This window comes from Mauremys reevesii, linkage group 6 (genome assembly GCF_016161935.1).
Source record: "Mauremys reevesii isolate NIE-2019 linkage group 6, ASM1616193v1, whole genome shotgun sequence".
In the NCBI taxonomy this organism is placed as follows: Eukaryota; Metazoa; Chordata; order Testudines; family Geoemydidae; genus Mauremys; species Mauremys reevesii.
Genome location: NC_052628.1, coordinates 123997535 through 124016694, shown reverse-complemented (window position 1 = coordinate 124016694; position 19160 = coordinate 123997535). Strand labels below are relative to the sequence as shown.

Sequence of the window (19160 nt, the reverse complement as noted above, 5' to 3'; positions counted from 1 at the left end):
GCACGCAGCTGGGACTGGACAGCGTCCTCTCCCCAAACACTGATGAGGTCCAGCACCTCGCCATTGCTCCATACTGGGGATCGCCTGGCGGGTGGAGGCATGGTCACCTGGAGAGATGCACTGAGAGCACTCCACACCTGGCTGAGCAAACAGGAAGGGGAATTTCAAAATGCCCAGAGAATTTAAAGGGTGGGTCTGACGGTTGGTCACCTGAAGGCAGGGCAGTAGAGTTCAAAGTGATGACCAGAGTGGCTAGAACAGGCATTGTGGGACACTTCTGGAGGCCGATCAGAGCGCATTAACAGACCAGGGCATCCACACTGGCGCCATGGCACTCCAGCAGGGGTGCAGCAAATGTTATACCTCTCACAGAGGTGGAGTACCAGGGGCACTCCAGCCGCAGAGTCTGGGCGCTGTACGTGCCTTGCCAGTGTGGACACCTCAGGAGTTAGGGTGCCCAGGGTTTACTCAATGTGCTCTAACTTGCAAGTGTAGCCAAGCCCTTAGTCCCATACAGGAAGCAGAGTAAGCTATACTGGTAGAAGGCACCTTTATACTGATATGACTGCGTCCACACTAGGTTTTGTACTGGTGCAACTACATTGGTAAAAATCAGGCCCATAATTGACATAGTGGTACAAAAATTGTTTGTAAACCAAGCCTTACATTGCTAAGCACATACCTTAATACTTTGTAAACCTGTAGCACATTCCATCTGAAGACAAAGCACTTTATCGATATGAGTGAAATAACTCTGTGAGGAAGACAAGTATTGTCCTTATTTACAGATGGGGAAACCGAGGCACAGATTTGTTATGTATTACACAAAAACCTGAGGAACAGCCAGACTGACAACCCAGATCTCTGAGCTTCCAGCCCTATCTTTTAACCACAAGACTATCCCACACATGGTAGATTGGATACATAGGGCTTGATTCTCCACTGCCCTGCACCTTGTGCAGTTATTTACACCGGTGCAAAGTGAGTGCAAAATGCTACTAAAACATCCACTTTGCACTTGTGGAAATAACTGAAACATGCAGGGCAACAGAGCCTCCTACTAAACTAAAAATAAATAGAGTGCTCCAATGATCTAAACAGTTCTGCCGCTAAAATGCTAAGGACCGATTCTCATTTACACGTAGGGTCTGTCTAGACGGCAGTCATTGGGTGCGATTGCCACTTGAGTAGATGCACTTGAACTAACTTTACTTTCACCAGATCAGGTCCCAGACCAGTGAAACCATGGCAACATGGGCTGTACAAGCCCTCTTGGAACTCTGGGTAATTACTCACAGGGCTAGCAAAGCTGTGATGTTACTCTTCCGGGATTCACAGGGCCAGCCTCGCTGTGGCTAGCTCAGCTATGTCAGCTGAAGCTGCAATTACTCCCAACGGTTGCAGTCTGGACAGACCCATAATTCACATCCACTTTAAGGCTTCTTTACATTGGCAGAGTGATATAAAGGGGCATTAGGCCTGGTCTCCGCTGCACCCATTTCATAGAATCATAGAACTTAAGATCAGAAGGGACCATTATAATCATCTAGTCTGACCTCCCGCAAGATCCAGGCAACAAAAGCTGACCCACCCACTCCTGAAATAATTCTCTCCCTTGACTCAGCTGTTGAAGTCCCCAAATCCTGATTTAAAGACTTCAAGTAGCAGATAATCCTCCAGCAAGCGACCCCTGCCCCATGCTGCGGAGGAAGGCGAAAAACCTCCAGGGCCACTGCCAATCTACCCTGGAGGAAAATTCCTTCCTGACCCCAAATATGGCAATCAGCTGAACCCCGAGCATGCGGGCAAGACTCTCCAGCCAGACACTCAGGAAAAAGACTTTCAATATCCCAACATTGACCCTCGGGACTAATTACCAGTGGTCACACGTTATTGACCTATTGACTAAATCACGTTATCCTATCAAACCATTCCCTCCATAAACTTATCAAGCTTAATCTTAAAGCCAGAGAGGTCCTTCGCCCTCACTGTTTCCCTCGGTAGGCTGTTCCAGAATTTCACTCCCCCGATGGTTAGAAACCTTCATCTAATTTCAAGCCTAAACTTCCCGACTGCCAATTTATATCCATTTGTTCTCATGTCCACATTAGTACTGAGCTGAAATAATTCCTCTCCCTCCCTGGTATTTATCCCTCTGATATATTTAAAGAGAGCAATCATATCTCCTCTCAACCTTCTTTTGGTTAAGGAAAACAAACCGAGCTCCTCAAGTCTCCTTTCATATGACAGGCTTTCCATTCCTCGGATCATTCTAGTGGCCCTTCTTTGTACCCGTTCCAGTTTGAATTCATCCTTCTTAAACATGGGAGACCAAAACTGCACACAGTACTCCAAATGAGGTCTCACCAACGCCTTGTATAACGGGACTAGCACCTCCTTATCTCTACTAGAAATACCTCGCCTAATGCATCCCAAGACCGCATTAGCTTTTTTAACGGCCACATCACATTGCCGACTCATAGTCATCCTGCGATCAACCAGGACTCCGAAGTCCTTCTCCTCTTCCATTACTTCCAACTGGTGCGTCCCCAGCTTATAACTAAAATTCCTGTTAGTCATCCCTAAATGCATAACCTTACACTTCTCACTATTGAATTTCATCCTATTACTAATACTCCAGTTTACAAGGTCATCCAAATCTCCCTGGAGGATATCCCGATCTTTCTCCGAATTGGCAATACCTCCCAACTTCATGTCATCCGCAAACTTTATCAGCCCACTCCTACTTTTGGTTCTGAGGTCAGTGATAAATAGATTGAATAAGATCGGACCCAAAACCGAACCTTGAGGAACTCCACTGGTAACCTCCCTCCAACCCGACAGATCACCTTTCAATACGACCCGCTGCAGCCTCCCCTTTAACCAGTTCCTTATCCACCTCTGGATTTTCATTTCGATCCCCATCTTTTCCAATTTAACCAGTAATTCTTCATGCGGTACCGTATCAAACGCCTTACTGAAATCAAGATATATTAGATCCACCGCATTTCCCTTGTCTAAAAAATCTGTTACTTTCTCAAAGAAGGAGATCAGGTTGGTTTGGCACGATCTACCTTTCGTAAAACCATGTTGTAATTTGTCCCAATTGCCATTGACCTCAAGGTCCGTAACTACTCTCTCCTTTAATATTTTTTTCCATGACTTTACATACTACAGATGTTAAACTAACAGGCCTGTAGTTACCCGGGTCACTTTTTTTCCCCTTCTTGAAAATAGGAACTATATTAGCTAATCTCCAGTCAAACGGTACAACCCTCGAGTTTAGAGATTCGTTAAAAATTATCGCTAACAGGCTTGCAATTTCACTCGCCAATTCCTTAAATATTCTAGGATGAAGATTATCCGGGCCACCTGATTTACTACCGTTAAGCTGTTCAAGTTTGGCTTCTACCTCGGATACTATAATTTCCAACCCCGCACCTTCATTCCCATCAGTCTCTCTGCCACTATTCCTAAGCCCTTCATTAGCCTCATTAAAGACTGAGGCAAAATATTCGTTTAGATATTGTGCCATGCCTATCTTATCCTTAATCTCCACTCCGTTTACAGTTTTAAGCGGTCCCACTTCTTCTTTCTTGGTTTTCTTCCTGTTTATATGGCTAAAAAACCTTTTACTATTGGTTTTAATTCCCTTCGCAAGGTCCATCTCTACCCGGCTTTTGGCCTTTCTCACTGCATCCCTACACCCTCTGACCTCAATAAGGTAGGTTTCTTTGCTGATCCCTCCCATCTTCCACTCCTTGTACGCTTTCTGTTTTTTCTTAATCACCCCTCTGAGACTCTTGCTCATCCAGCTCGGTCTAAAACTGCTACCTAAGGACCATTTTCCCTTTCTCAGGATACAGGCCTCTGACAGCTCCTGCAACTTCAACCTGAAATAATCCCAGGCGTCTTCCGCCTTTAGATCCCTAAATATGTTAGTCCAATCCACTTCCCTAACTAGTCGCCTTAATTTAGTAAAGTTAGCCCTTTTGAAATCGTAAACCTTAGTCTCAGATGCAATTTTGTTTATCCTTCCATTTATTTTGAACCGAATTATCTCATGATCACTCGAGCCAAGGTTGTCCCCTACAACCATTTCCTCAACAAGGTCCTCACTACTCACCAAAACCAAATCTAAAATGGCATCCCCCCTCGTCGGTTCAGCTACTACTTGATGAAGGAATTCATCAGCTATCACGTCTAGGAAAAGCTGAGCCCTATTATTATTACTAGCATTTGTTCCCCAATCTATATCCGGGAAGTTAAAGTCTCCCATGATCATACAGTTCCTATTAGTATTTACCTCCTTAAAAACATTAAAGAGTTCTCTATCCATATCCAGGCTAGATCCCGGCGGTCTATAGCACACCCCAATCACTATCCCAGGGGAGGCTCTAGTAGTTTTCTTCCCTAATGTGACCATTGCCCAAACAGACTCCGTATTATCCATTCCATTACTAGTTATTTCATTACAGTTTACCTCATTATTGACATACAATGCTACTCCCCCACCTTTACCTTTGTTTTGGTCTTTCCTAAACAGCACATACCCTTCCATACCTGTACTCCAGTCATGACTACCGTTCCACCATGTTTCAGTTATTCCTACGATATCGGGTTTCAGTTCTCGGACCAGGAGCTCCAATTCCTCCATTTTGTTACCTAGGCTTCTCGCATTGGTGAACAAACATCCTAATTTTTGCTGTTTGGCTTCTCTCACCTTTGTTACCCAATTTGGTAGGGACCCAGTACCACCAGTATGACCTATTGGTCTAGTATCCATCCCCCCCTCTTCCTTATTTCCAAACCCCTCCCTCTGACTATATCCGTTCTTATCCTGTTGTCCTCCCTCTCAATGTTTAAATTTGGCGTGGAGAGTCTCTGGACATCTCCCAACCGTCTCCCCCCAATACCTAGTTTAAAGCTCTTTTGATCAGATGAGCCAGCCTCCCTCCTAGAAGTCTATTTCCCTCCCTACTCAGGTGGAGCCCATCCCGTGAGAACAGTTCTCTGTCCCCGAAAGCCTCCCAGTGCCCATACATCCCAAAGCCCTCCTTATAGCACCACTCCCTGAGCCAACTATTTATCATCACAATCCTGTCACCCCTTTGTCGCCCTTCCCTAGGGACAGGTAGAATCCCACTGAAGATCACCTGAGCCTCAATTTCCTTGAGCGTCTTACCCAGCCTGGCATAGTCTCCCTTGATTCTCTCCAGCGAGAATCTAGCCGTGTCATTTGTTCCTACATGAAGGATGATCAACGGGTTCTTACCTGCTCCTTTTCGGATCCTTTTCAACTGTAGGTCCACATCCCGTATTTTAGCGCCCCGTAGACAGCACAGCCTTCTGTTCTCCGGATCAGCTCTGGTCACAGGCCTGTCCAACCTTCTCAGTATGGAATCCCCAATCACGTAGACCTGCCTTTGCCTGGTGACAGTGCGGTCTGCTAACCTATCCCCCGTTCCCCCTGATTGCAAGCTCCTTCCATTCCTATCATCCCTTGTAGTCCCCCTTAAGCCATCCTGCATCCTCCCGGGGCCAAAAGTTGGCGCTGTCTCCATCGACTCCTCCCCTCTTTCTATCGGACTAGCCACTGTTCTCTTCTTCCTTGCCCTCCCACCGTCAGCTACCACCTGCTGTACCCCTTCCTCATTCTCCAAACCTTCAAACCTGTTCCTTAGCTCTATTTCTCCTTCACTGGCCCTCCTTTTCCCCTGCCTGCTTCTCACGGTCACATGCTTCCACTGCCCATGTTCCCCATCCAGCATTCCCCCCCCACAGGCCTTAGCCCCTGCTTCCCCCTGTACCTCTCAGAATTCCCCTTCAGCCACAGCTTGCCTTTGCTCCATCAGCTGCTCAAACCCCCTTCTAATCTCTACCAGGGTTTCTACCTGCATCTCTAGACCTAGGATCTTTTCTTCCATCAGCTCTATTAGGCGGCACTTCATGCATTTAAGTAAGTTGGTTTCAAGCTGATTTAGTTAAGCACAATCCTCTTGTGTGGACACTCAAATCCGTCTGCGGGTGTGCCTACACTCTCACCAAGCTAGCACGCTAAGACTAGAATGGAGTAGTAGAGTGAGTGGTGGGAGAGGTGAGCTGCCCTGAGTACAATCTCCTCTGAGACGCTAAGTATGTCCTAGGGCCGCTAAACCCTCCCGCTGCTTGCGCCACTGCGGCGACCTTCTGTGTTTAGCGCACTGGCTTGATCAGAGCTAGCACAGGTATGTCTCCTTGAGCTGGGAATCACAAAAAGTGCAGACAGACTCAGTCAGTGACTGATCTCGATTTACACTACTTTAAAACCTCTGTAAGTGAGAGGAATTTAGACTCATAAGCCTGAATTTTCATATACAGTAAGGCCCCTTTATGCTGCTCTGACAGTATAAAGAAAGGGGGCTTAAGGTGACCACATATGTAATGTATTAAGTATAAATGTAGCGTAAACAAGAATCAGGCCCATAACATCTAACTGGGAATAAACAACCTCATCTCTGACTATATTTGACATTTTGTCAGCAGTTAAACATTTGTAAGCTTAATAAAAATCATTGACACCTACTCAGCTGAATCAGTACAACAGTCGCTTTTATTTTATTGACCTTTATGAAGATGCAGATCCTGATTACATAAAGTCTCCAAGCAGTGGTTTAAGGGTCAATGTTATAGACCAATGCCTTTGGCAACAGTAATGCTTGAGGCAGGTGATGACGTTTCTTTAGTGTCTTTTTTCTGGAAATGGCTAATTTTTGAGTTGTTTGTGTATGTGTTTGTATATACACCGCCATGAAAAAGGATCTGACAGCATCTGATTTATCATCGATTTTATGGACCTGATCTGTGAAAGTTCAGAAAATGTCACAATGTGGGACTCGGAGCTTTAATATTTATTATTTCTGAGCTTTCAGGGGCTTGAAATCAGCACTGCTAGTCAGATTAACAGGCAGGAAACTGACACAGTGAGTGGTCTGGTATGAGTTTGTGACAATTACATGGATTTATTGAGAACAAATTTTAGTCTCCTTCAAATATATTGGGCTGAATTCTCCTCTCATTTATACAAGTGCCACTCCTATTGCAGTTGATGAGAACTTCACCCATATAGCTGACAGCAGAATTTGGCCTTTTCTAAATGACAAATGAGGGGGAAAGGGCACAGAAAGTAAAGTTCTATTATAAGGAATTATTTTGGCACCCTCCGGTTTAATTACTTTATCTCAATGTCCACTACATCCAGATCCACAAAACAGTAAAACTTTGCAAGGCAGGCAGTGCACTGAGACCTGGCGCTGAGTGGTCTCTCATGTATATTCGTAGAAGCAGCAAAGAATCCTGTGGCACCTTATAGACTAACAGAAGTTTTGCAGCATGAGCTTTCGTGGGTGAATACCCACTTCTTCGGATGTATTCGTGTAACTCCCATGACTGAAATGGCAAAGTAGCATAATCCACATTGATTCAGTTCACGCCGCACTCCCTGTTAGTACCTGGCCCAAGCCAGGGAAGCTAATGATTCAGCCAGCAGCCCACATTTGGTGATGAATCCTGGTCACATACCACCTGAGCCAGCCTGCGCATATGCTAAGAAGTATATTCAGTCAGGCTCAGGGTCTCCTCTCACTTACACTGATGCAAGTCAGGAGTAAATCCATGGTTCCTCTTGATTTACATCAGAGTAAATGAAAAGAGAATCTAGTCCCTACTGAATAACAAATCAAGGTGGGTTACACTACTTTGCCTTTTACATTCACACCAACATTACAGTCCACTTACTTCTGATGGGTAGCTCACACTGAAGTATAGAGCTGCTGAATTTGGCCCAGGGATTTCAAATGAAGTTGCATGTGCTTATTACTGGCTGAATTTAGTGTCTTATGTCCAAACCCACAATCCGGTGTTTTGCCACGTGACAGCACATAGTTTTTATTGATATTGTACCACTCTGTTAAGGTCTCATATAAACTTCACCAGGCCACACCACCAAACAGAAAATTATTACAAACTGGCAGCATGGAGAAATGTTGAATTGTTCTCAATATTTTTTTTAACACTAGCATGTGAAATCATTCATGTGTGTGTGCACATATGCGATAGTTCAAAAAGGCATCATTTTCCCCATCTATCAGACATTTGCAGCTGCATGCGAAAATGCACAACTACTGGGAAGTCTCAGATTTGCATAATTTCCATAAATTGGCCTTTAGATTCCCAGCACCAATTTTATATCCAAAATACCTGGTTTGTGTGTGCAGTCATGAGAACTTTGCAAATATTTTTGCACACAGCTCCAGACACCAGCGGTTTTGAAAACAAGGCCATGGGCAGCAAAATGAATTTTTAAGACAGGTCTAAAGCAAAACCAACTACCAGGGCTGGATGTATTACCTCATAAATGTTATGCTTTTATCCAAGAATGAATGATTATCCCCAAATCTCCAACTAAACCACTGGGCTAGTTTTTTCAAACTCTGGTAGGTCCCTCAGGGCTCACTTTGCTACTCCTACCCTGCCTTGAATCACCAACTCTCTGAAGAGAATTGCTTCTCTTTGGAATCAGTCACCACAATTCAATCAAACTGGAGTTATCTAAAGGACTTCTACAGCCCCCACTTCCCACAGTATCTGCGAGTCTTCCAGTCTTTTCTGTATTTCTCCATCCCACAGAGAAGAGAAGTGTTACATTCCCCTTTTTTACAGAAGGGCAAGTCACTTAGCCTAAGGTCACACAGGAAGTTTATTCCAGAGCAGAGACTAGAACATAGGTCTCAAGTCCTAGGCTACCATCCTAACCACCAGGCCATCCTCCCTTTCTTCCCCAGTATCGTGTGGATTGTACTGATGCCATGTCCTCTACAGATCTTGGTGGACCAGGGAGAGTGAAACTTGTACCTGAAATTTTCCCCAAGCGAAGAGTATTATGGCCGCTCCAACTCTGTTCCAAATTCTAGTTGGCAGTAAACAATTATTTGAATCACAACAATGCATTACATTGAGCAACTCTTTACCAAAGTCATGAAAAGCAAGTACGTTTTTCCTAGTGATACTTAATATCCTGTGTAATTAGTAAGGAATTTGTCACTTCTGAAGCACAGTGATCATTTACAAGTAAAACAAACGAACAAAAAACTACAGTGCGTATGGGGGAGGGAAAGAAATGTAAATCAGACGATTTCATTTAGATTCTTCTCTGTTATTGCTGGATAAACTTTCCGACAAGAAAAAAGGATGAGATTCTTCTCCCCCATAGGTTAGCTGGATGGAAAACTGATACAATTTTCTGCTTGTAACAATAGTAGAATGTCTCTGCTGCATCATCTATTACTTTCCACAAATGAAATTAGATGCACAGCAGCGAGCTAACATAGATCACATACATTGTTGAGAGGAGCCTCCTTGACTGTGTTGTGTCTTGTGTATTAGCCTTGTCAATGCAATCTTCAGAACACGCAATGAAATAACAGAGAGAATAAGAGAAGGTAAAGTCTTCCCAGTTCAGTATTTAGGGCCTTGAGCCAGCAAGGCCCATAAGCAAGTGCCTAGCTTGAGTGTAACCCACTGATGTATGTTACAGGTCCCACTCTGCACCTGATCCACAGAGGATATGACTCTGTTATAGTCCAACCTAGTGGGGATTAAGTGAAGTCCCTGCTTCAATCCACAGTGTGTCAGCCAAGATGCTGGCCATCACATAAGCACAGGAGTAATTCCTCCAGGAATTTTCCTCCAGGGTAGATTGGCAGTGGCCCTGGAGGTTTTTCGCCTTCCTCCGAAGCATGGGGCAGGGATCGCTTGCTTAAGGAGTGGGTGGATCGGCTTATGTGGCCTGCATCTTGCAGGAGGTCAGACTAGATGATCATAATGGTCCCTTCTGATCTCGAATTCTATGATTCTATGATTCTATGACCATCTTCTTGTTTTCATATCCCTGTGAGATTGTGAGTGGATGTACTATAGACTGCTTGGTAAAGTTTGGAAAACGATCTTATACTCTGAAATTTGAAATTCACTTCAAAATGTTGCCGATACAACATTGGAGTATATGGTAACTCTGCCTCTGTTTGGCCAAAAAACTCCTGAGACGGTAACAAAATTAGTAGAAAGGCTGCACAAAAGTTTAGGGGCGAGATCTTCAACTGGTGTAAGTCAACATAGCTCCACTGAAGTGAATAGAACAACACTGATTTACCCCAGTTGAGAATCTGGCCTTAATGTACCATGAATATTTCCAATCCAGTACTAATGTAGATGTTCCATTTAGGCATCGGTATATAAAAGACATGTTTAATTAAGGATAATTAATGCACTGGATATTCATACCCCGATACTGCAAAACTTAAGCACAAGCTAAACTTTAATCATGTAAGAAGGCCTGTCTACCACAATAGGAGTACTGTACTCATCTGTAAAGTTACTCACATGCATGTTTGCAGAACTCGAGGCTTACATGCCTTTTGCAGGGTGGACTGATTCAAACAAAGTGATTCAAATCACTGATTTGAATCATAATTCAAATCAGCAAGTGGGAAACCTTCCCTTAACGCATCAATTGTAATCTTATTTGTATTTGTACTTTTTATATTCCTAAGAAAAGTTGATTCTCATTGATTGATAACCATTAAATCATGTTGATTTGCAACTAAATATAGCCTTTACACTAGATTTGACATTTCTTTTTGCTAACCAGGAGAATGTGCTGTATCTATACATATTTAAGCAATTATATAGCTTAATTTACATTTGTTCAGATTCTTAATGTTTACTTTTTTATGTTAGAAATGGTATTTGATTCATCTCTTATTTTCCAGATGATGAATATTTTTTTACTTGTGATTTGTGTCATGTAGGGTGACCAGATAGCAAGTGTGAAAAATCAGTACAGGGGGTGGGGGGTAATAGGAGCTCATATATTAAAAAAACCCCAAATATAGGGACTGTCCCCATAAAATCGGGACATCTGGTCATCCTAGTGTCATGTCACATTGAGATGGAATTTGGAATTCAATTAAAATGCACAAAGCTAGCATTTCATTTTTTTTTCATAGTTAAGTACTACTACTTTAAATGTGTGGATAGATAAGAAACAAAGTTTATCAAAACATGTTTTTATTTTGTTTTTTAACTAACTGATTTATTAAACAAAAGAAATGTAATCTGTAGTTAATTAATTGAATTGACTGTTTCCAGTCACCACACCCTTCAAGATTTTAGAGCTAGTAGATCTCACCTTTTCACACCTTGTTTTTATTCATAGACTGGAAGAGGAAAACAAGCTTTCCTGGGTTTTCACCTCCGAATCAGCCTCTCATCTTTGAATGAACTAATCATTGAACTGAACTAGTTGAATAAATTGAAATGAAGAAAATATTCTGTCTGCACCTGCAGAAGAGGCTACTGCTGTCAAAAAATTGGTTTAGTATGTCAACAAACTCTGCTTCCAGGGGTTTAGCTAGTTACTTCCACCAGCTCAGTGCTTTGGTAGCAAACACCATGTACTACTTCAATTTTTTTATTTAATTAAATGATTTTAGTAGCTAATTGTAAGAATATAAGCTGCCATAATTTCAAATAGGTTTATTTTAAAAAATAAAAATATATTAATTTAAATTAAAAAAATCTGATTTAAATATAAAAATCTGATTTTTCCAAATTGATTTTTATCCACCTGGCCTTTAGTATTTCAGCCATTAATTAAAAAATAATGTGAATCACCACTACACAAATAAATCACATCTGATGATAACTTCAGACAAAACAGCAGAGTCATTTGGGCCCTGATTCTGCAAACACGTATGCACATTCTTAACTTTAAACACTTAAGTAATCCAATGCAGTCAATAGGACTACTCACATACCTCAAGTTAATCGTGTGTGCAGGTGTCTGTGGGGCCAGGGCCTTAGAAATGATGTTAGGGCTTGTCCACATAGGGAAGTAATATGGGTGAAAGGTCGGGAGTGAATATAAAGTGCTGTAGTTATACTGATATAACTCCCTATGTGGATACTTTTATTCCAGTTAAAAGCTTGTGTAGACCGGGAAATTGACTGCCATAGTTGCTGTGAAATGAGCTATTCCTCAATAACTCCCCATGTGTGGAATAAAAGTGACTGCATTCTGGAATAATAAACCCAATCAGAAAGCAGAGTAATTCTGTAATAAAATCACTTTTAATCTGGAATACAGTGTCCACATGGGGGATTCATTCTGGAAAAGCTAAATTATTCTGGAATAGTTATGTCAATCAATTTCCCCATATAGACAAGGCTTAAAGTGTCCACATGGGGAGTTACTACAGTGGGTTAACTATCCTAGTATAGTATCAGAGGGGTAGCCATGTTAGTCTGGCTCTGTAAAAAGTGACAGAGAGTCCTGTGGCACCTTATAGACTAACAGACATATTGGAGCATGAGCTTTCGTGGGTGTCACTGTTAGTGACATCATGACATGCGTCTGACGAAGTGGGTATTCACCCACAAAAGCTTATGCTCCAATACATCTGTTAGTCTATAAAGTGCCACAGGACTCTTTGTCACTTTATCCTAGTATAATGTCCCGTGTGGACAAGCCCTGCACCAGAAACTCTTTACCAGAACACTAGATCCTCAGACACGTGTGCATGCGCGCACACACACACTTAAAACAGCCTTCAATAACTATGATTTAGAGCATACTCTGGCATGCAGAGCCCAATCTATGTAACATTAGAAACATGCACACATCTGTTTGCCACTTCCTTTGGATCACTAAAAACTTCTTACAGCTCTGCCATGTTTGCCAAATTTTGATTGTTTAAAATAAAGATAGCTGGGTTCTGGATATTTCCTTTTAGGGCAAGGTTTGCCGTAAACCCCCATTAATCCTTGCCCAGCATCACTAACTTCTATGAAGTAGTTTTAATTGGATCATAAAACATTCAGAAATGAGCCAATGCCAAGACTCCAATTACCCTAAATGTACTAGTTCTATGCAATTTTCTAGTAAAATACTGGAAGCTGTTGGCTTATTTGACTGAGAGGGAAGAAGAATCCATTTTAATGACAGATAGCATCTCCACATTGGCTTGTGAGTTAAAATTAGTACTGAGCATACAATTTCCAATGAATACATTATTCAACACTTTTAGCCCTTCTTTATGCTCATGAACTATCCCTGTAATGTTTATTAATGTGATTGCTACAGATAATTGTTTGCTGAATCTTTTACTCAAACAAATTTCAGCCTACGAATTACTAGCAAACTGTTCATTGCAGCTATTCTGGATTCATGATTCACTATTCCAGCTGTGTGATTGTTCGTGTGCCCGGATTGGGTGACTGAACTTTTATAACTAGGAGCAGGGCCTGAATAAAACAATGGGGCTGTAAGAGTAGCTGCCAGAGTCAGTGCATACTGACCCCTATCATGTGACTAGGAGTATTAACCTTTTGTGACCTGATCCCTGTTATGTATTTGTGGTAAGATAATAAAGGCTAGCGTCTTACCAGCACTCGTGCATCTCACGTTTATTACATGGTGTCAGAAGAAAATTAAATCTTTGGCAAAAAGGGAGAAAATGAAGCCACCTAAATCCCTTCATTTTGAAGGGAACCTGCCAGAGAACTGGAGGAGATGAAGTCAGAACTATCAAAAGCTCCTGGAAGCAGTGAAACTGAAGAGGGTGAAATTCTCCTGTTGCATGCACAGAGGCACTGGAGAACTACAATACATTCTACTGGGAACATGTAGGAGAATGAAACCATTCCGAAATTTGAAGAACACTTTGATCTATGCAAGAATGTCAATTGTCAACGACAAATCTTCCTTCGAGAAACCAGCTGGCAGATGAGACCATTACAGTCCCAGGTAATAAAGTGAAGGCCTGGGAATATGCACAGTTAACAGGTTAATCAGAGAACAAAGTTTGAGGTATAACTGATAAGTAGGTCAAAGTGAGGTTATTGTGAGAAAATGGACTCGACTTTGCAAAAATGCATGGATATGTACAGGATCAGTAAACACTGTGTTTGCCAAATGAAGTAGGTTCCGACCCAAAGCCCACTGCAGTCAGTGAAAGGTTTTCCCCTCACTTCAATTGATAGTTGATCAAGTCCAGTGTTAGCAACTCATGAACCAAAGTGCATCTAATTAAAAAATGTACACCAAGGCACAGAGACAGAATACAGGGCTAACCAAATGGTAGAATCAAGATCTGTTTGCAATGAAGAGAGAGGCAATCACAACACGGCAGATGTCCAGGCTCCATGGATGCAGAGTCATGCATGCAATAAAAGCAACCATTTGGCAAAAATGTGTTAGTCTCAGCACAAACTGGAAAGAATTACCAAAGGAAAACCCATGCGTGAACATACAGCTGGAGGACAAGGCTCTGATGATGCTGTGGAAAAGGGAGTTCTTTGTCGGATCTTCGAATACATTTACAAAACAATGTTCCACAACAGATTGATTTGTGACACTGGAAATAAATGAACAAAACGTGAATTCCAGATAGACACTGGAGCTGAGTGCAACATAATGAATTACAGCAAGTACTTAGAAAAAGATAAGTGACGGCCAAATGTTAATGTTAAAAAGTGCCCTTGTTTCATATACGAAGCACAAGATGAGCCCTTTGGCAAAGCCTTACTGGCACCTCTGCATAAGGACAGATACCACTGAGCAGAGACTGAAATAATGGATGAGGAAGTCTCATATGTGCTTGGCTTGAACTACAGTATGCAAATACAGATGGTCACACATGTTAGATAACTTTACAATTCAAACCCCTATAGACTAGACTGGGGGGCCGTGTAGACAAGCCCTAAATCTGTTCCCCTCTGAAATCAATGGTAAAACTCCCTGCTGGTCTTTCAGTTCCCAATAGACTTGCCTGTCACCCTCCATCATTCCTATCTCATCTCTTCCAATCCATCAGCCCATTCCTTCTGTAAAGGGCACCCTTTTTTCTCTTCTTCATTGCACAGTAAGACTCTTTTCTCTTTCACATATTGCAGCTTTGAAAATATTGGGATAAATTCTCTGCCGAAGTCACTGAGCTGTACCCAGTTACACCAGCAGAAAATTGGGCCCAGTCTTCAGATGTTACAATAGCAGTTGCATTTAAAACCATTTTTCTTTGTTCTTAGCAAACAGAAAATGTTAAGAATTTGCCGACAAGTCCTAGCAAAGAGCTACAGCCTGAATCAGCCTTTGGATTATATGGCTGATTAATTTTTATAACATCAAACATCCTTGGATGCATCCCAATAACCACTGTTCGAACTAGTGTGGTCCTTTCTTAAAAAGTTTCTTCCATTCTGAGAGAGACTACTGATTCCAGCAGCATTCCCCGGGTTTAATTATAATCATTCCTAGGTCTTATACAGCACTTTGCATCCACAGCTCTCAAAGTGCTTTACAAAGGAGGTCAGTTTCATTATCCCCATTTTACAGATGGGGAAACTGAGGCATGGGGCAATGACATGACTTCCTCAAGGTCACCCAGCACGCTGGTGGCAGAAGCAGAAATAGAGCTCAGGTCTTTTATGTGCCAATTCTATGTCCTATCTGCTGGACCACACTGCTGCCTGATAGGTAACATCTCTCAAACTGGTAACATTTTTCAAACTGGAAAGTGGAGCCACTTAACAGTACAAGCCTTAAACCCTTACTTAAGGCCTGACCGTAGGATCAGTGGGAACCTTTCCATTGACTAGCATTGTCATCGGCCCAGGCCCACAATGCCAATGCAGGACCAAGCTGGGAAATGTGCTGGAGTGAGGTTTTATATGGTACCAGATTGTCCTTCAGAGATGTCAATATTCTGTACTCATCGTGACAGGTAAAACTGTGAGGATCCCCTCCACCCCCCCGAGCTGAATATTGTTGCAGTTTGATTTGCAGTCCCACACGAGCTACCCAGTCAGTGATAAACTCTCAGCAGCATTGGTATGTCCAGAGTAACTGCACTGAAATCCGGGCTCCTGAAGGATGGGCTTATGGCCTCTGTTATTTCTATGTTACAACTCTGAAGTGCTACCGTGGCAGGTGACAAGGTACCCCCCTCACCATGGTAACTCCAGGCTGCAGCATAGTTGGAAGTGTGTGTATGTTTCCTGCCCGCTCTTCTTTGCTTGCTCAGATAGGCTACATTTCCTTTTTGTCCTGCTTTCTTGCAGCCCTTTGTTGGCTCTTCCGCTTTTATGATCTTGAAGGGGAAAAAGTTGCTTGGCTGCTTAAACAGCTTAAACTTGGCCGCTTGAAAATGTGAGGATAAAAGGAATCCATATGAATGGAGAAATGGGCAAGTTAGTTCAACTCTCAGTGCTTCTGTTTCCCCTCATGCCCTTTGTCTGACTTCTCTGTTGAGTATGTAAGCATTCGGAGGCAGGGACATGTAGATGTACAGAGTCTTGCACAACTGGGCCCCTACGTCAGTTAGGCCTCTAGTCAATACTATTATAGAAATAACAGTAACTCTGCAAAATACCAGACTTACGTTATCAAATACCTGCACTTCTTTAAAAGCAGCAAAGAGTCCTGTGGCACCTTATAGACTAACAGACATTTTGGAGCATGAGCTTTCGTGGGTGAATACCCACTTCGTCAGATGCATGTAGTGGAAATTTGCAGGGGCAGGTATATATATGCAAGCAAGAAGCACTTCTTTACATATCAGTGGATTTATATGTGTCTCTTCATTTACATACAGAGCATTTAGAACATGAACAATAAGTTCTCAAGCTTCTATTGAATAATAATAAAATAATAAACAAAAATAATACTAATCAATAGCTCATATGCTCCATGTAAAGAATGAAAGAAAAACTCAAGCAGGAATCAAACTGGGCTAGTTTTTCAGCTGGCGTACATCAGCATCAGAGCTGTAAAGATTGCCACCAGCTAAGTACCATATACATTTTCTGCCTGGGTTTTTTCCTGTATCACAGACTGTTGTCAAAAAAGCCGCAGGGGTGCAACACCTCAGCGGAGCCAGTGTGACAGATGATTGGCACGGAAGTCACCGTGCATTCAGACAAAGGTGAATTTGTGCGTCCAGTCTATTCTTGCAGCAGCCTCACTATGGAGGAGTGGGGGAACCCACAGGTCATACAATCGCTCTCATGCACACACTCGCACACACTCAGCTGGGATGACATTTGGGAGGTTTTCCTTTTCCTCTAGCAAAGCTGTAAAAGCTTTTCTTTCCTTTCCAAATGCCAGCTGGAACGCTGGGAATGTGCAGGCACAGGCTTACCAGCTGAAGTGTGGCAGGAGCCAGGAAATCCCAATCCAAAGTCTCCCCCCGCCCCCTCCCACTGACAACAGTGGCAGCTCCTCAGCTATAGAGGTTCATTTTTCTATAGCATTTTCTTTCAGGAGAGGCAGTGCAGTCTACAGGAGCGCACACATGCTTCAGAGTCCTAATACGCTTAGGTTCTGATCCTGCCTCTGATGCTGACTTGTTCTATGACCTTGGAGGAGTCCTTTCAACACACTGCCTGAGGTTTCCCCAGGTGTGAAATGGGAATATTCTGCCTCATTCATCTATTATACCGTAACAGCTGTGATTCAACTATAGCTTTAGGATACTAGCCATTTTTATCTTAACAAGATTGCTGTGTCCTAGTGCCCATTACTGTAGGATGGACTCTCTGCTCTACATCCAGACCCAGTCAGTGTGAATCAGTTTATAAACTCCACTTATGATTCATGTTAAAAAAAAAGGCCTTTGGAAAACAAACATTCTGTTCGCTACTTCCTCTCTTTCTGCTCGCCCCAAAAAATCTGCACTCACCGAGTACACGTCATCCAGAGCAGACTGTAGAGCATTTCTGTCTTTCTGACCTCAGTATGAGCTGGTATGGGAGACTCATAGCAAGTTACTTCTTTCATGACAAGGGATCTTTTGGTTATATGTGTCCAGTTTTCAATGACATGCTGCTGACACACAGGGGCTGGAAAACACATGGATTTGGCCAGCTAAGAATTGCCCCAGCGTTACTGAGCTCTCAGCTGTCACACAGCTGACACCCTGATTCTCCACAACAACCCCATTGGGTGTGGGGGTTCTACACAATGGATACATGCAACAGTGTTTGTACAACATCTGGCACAATGGGGTCATGTCCATAACAGGATAATGGCGTTTGAGTGGTTTTTCACTGACTCTTGGTTTCTTCAGCTAGCACGAGGTTCTCTATTATGGCTGAAATTTTCAAAGAGGAGTAAGGTAGCCAAGTGACTGACTCCCACTCAATTTCAAAGGGAATCTCTTTAGGCCCTTTCAAAAATCCCCATTTAAAATGCCAACATTTACCCACAGCTACCACAGAGTGGTATCCGAGACACTGTTCTCACAGTGGAGACTCACTGCAGAAGCTCAGCTCCCGCTCTGTGAGGTCTGTGGGCACACGCTGATTTTAATAGTGATCACTCTGCACAGGCATGTGGGAGAAACACTTCAGTGTATGCACATACATTATGGTCTAAATTCTACAATCCCTCACCTACACTGCATATTACTTACGTGTTCCCACTGCCATCCCTGGAACTGCTCATCACGAAAAAGCATTCCACCATCAGGCCCCTGATAACTGAGCATTCCTAAATTTGTGCATAACCGAATTTAGAGCCTGATGCTGTAATCCAGGCATGAGCCACCCCAACACCCACTGCCTTCCATGGGAGTTTGGGGAATAAAAGGTGCCCGGGCCCATGGCCTTTGCCACCAATTTCCAAAAGGTGGGGGCTGGGGGGGAGGGGAGAGGTAAAGGGGAGACAAAGCAAGCACTGCATTTGAACCAAGGAGACATTAAGAAAAATTGAACATCTGAGTCCCAAATGTGCAATATTTAATTTTCTCAGCTAGCCCATTGCTGGCAGAAGGAAGAATCAAAGCTTTATACATAATGTATGACTTTCAGAAGGGCAAAAAGAATCAGTTACTGAATTCCTTAGTATAGAAAGTGGAGCCAATGAAACAGCCTATAGCATGGGGCCAATCTACCACGCATGTAATATTGCTGCCTCATTCAGGAACTGACAATTGTTTCCTTTGCATCAAGCAAAATAGGGGCTTTGGGTGAAGTCACTAAAGTTAATGACAAAATGCCCATTGCTTTTAATGGAACCAGCATTTCACCCTTCATTGCACTAGAGTAAAAGCTGCAGAACGATCAAT

The 19160-nt window shown here is 42.8% G+C and overlaps 1 protein-coding gene and 1 long non-coding RNA gene across 7 annotated transcripts in view; one reads left to right on the top strand and one right to left on the bottom strand.

Annotated features, from left to right (window-relative positions):
- LOC120407754 overlaps positions 1–11483 on the top strand; it is a 40070-nt gene extending 28587 nt beyond the window's left edge. The window contains exon 3 of the long non-coding RNA XR_005600232.1: positions 11255–11483. This is a non-coding gene — a long non-coding RNA (uncharacterized LOC120407754). The remainder of the gene's footprint in view (positions 1–11254) is intronic.
- NRG1 (neuregulin 1) overlaps positions 1–19160 on the bottom strand; it is an 816555-nt gene that overhangs the window by 261030 nt on the left and 536365 nt on the right. The gene's annotated exons all lie outside the window — the stretch shown is intronic.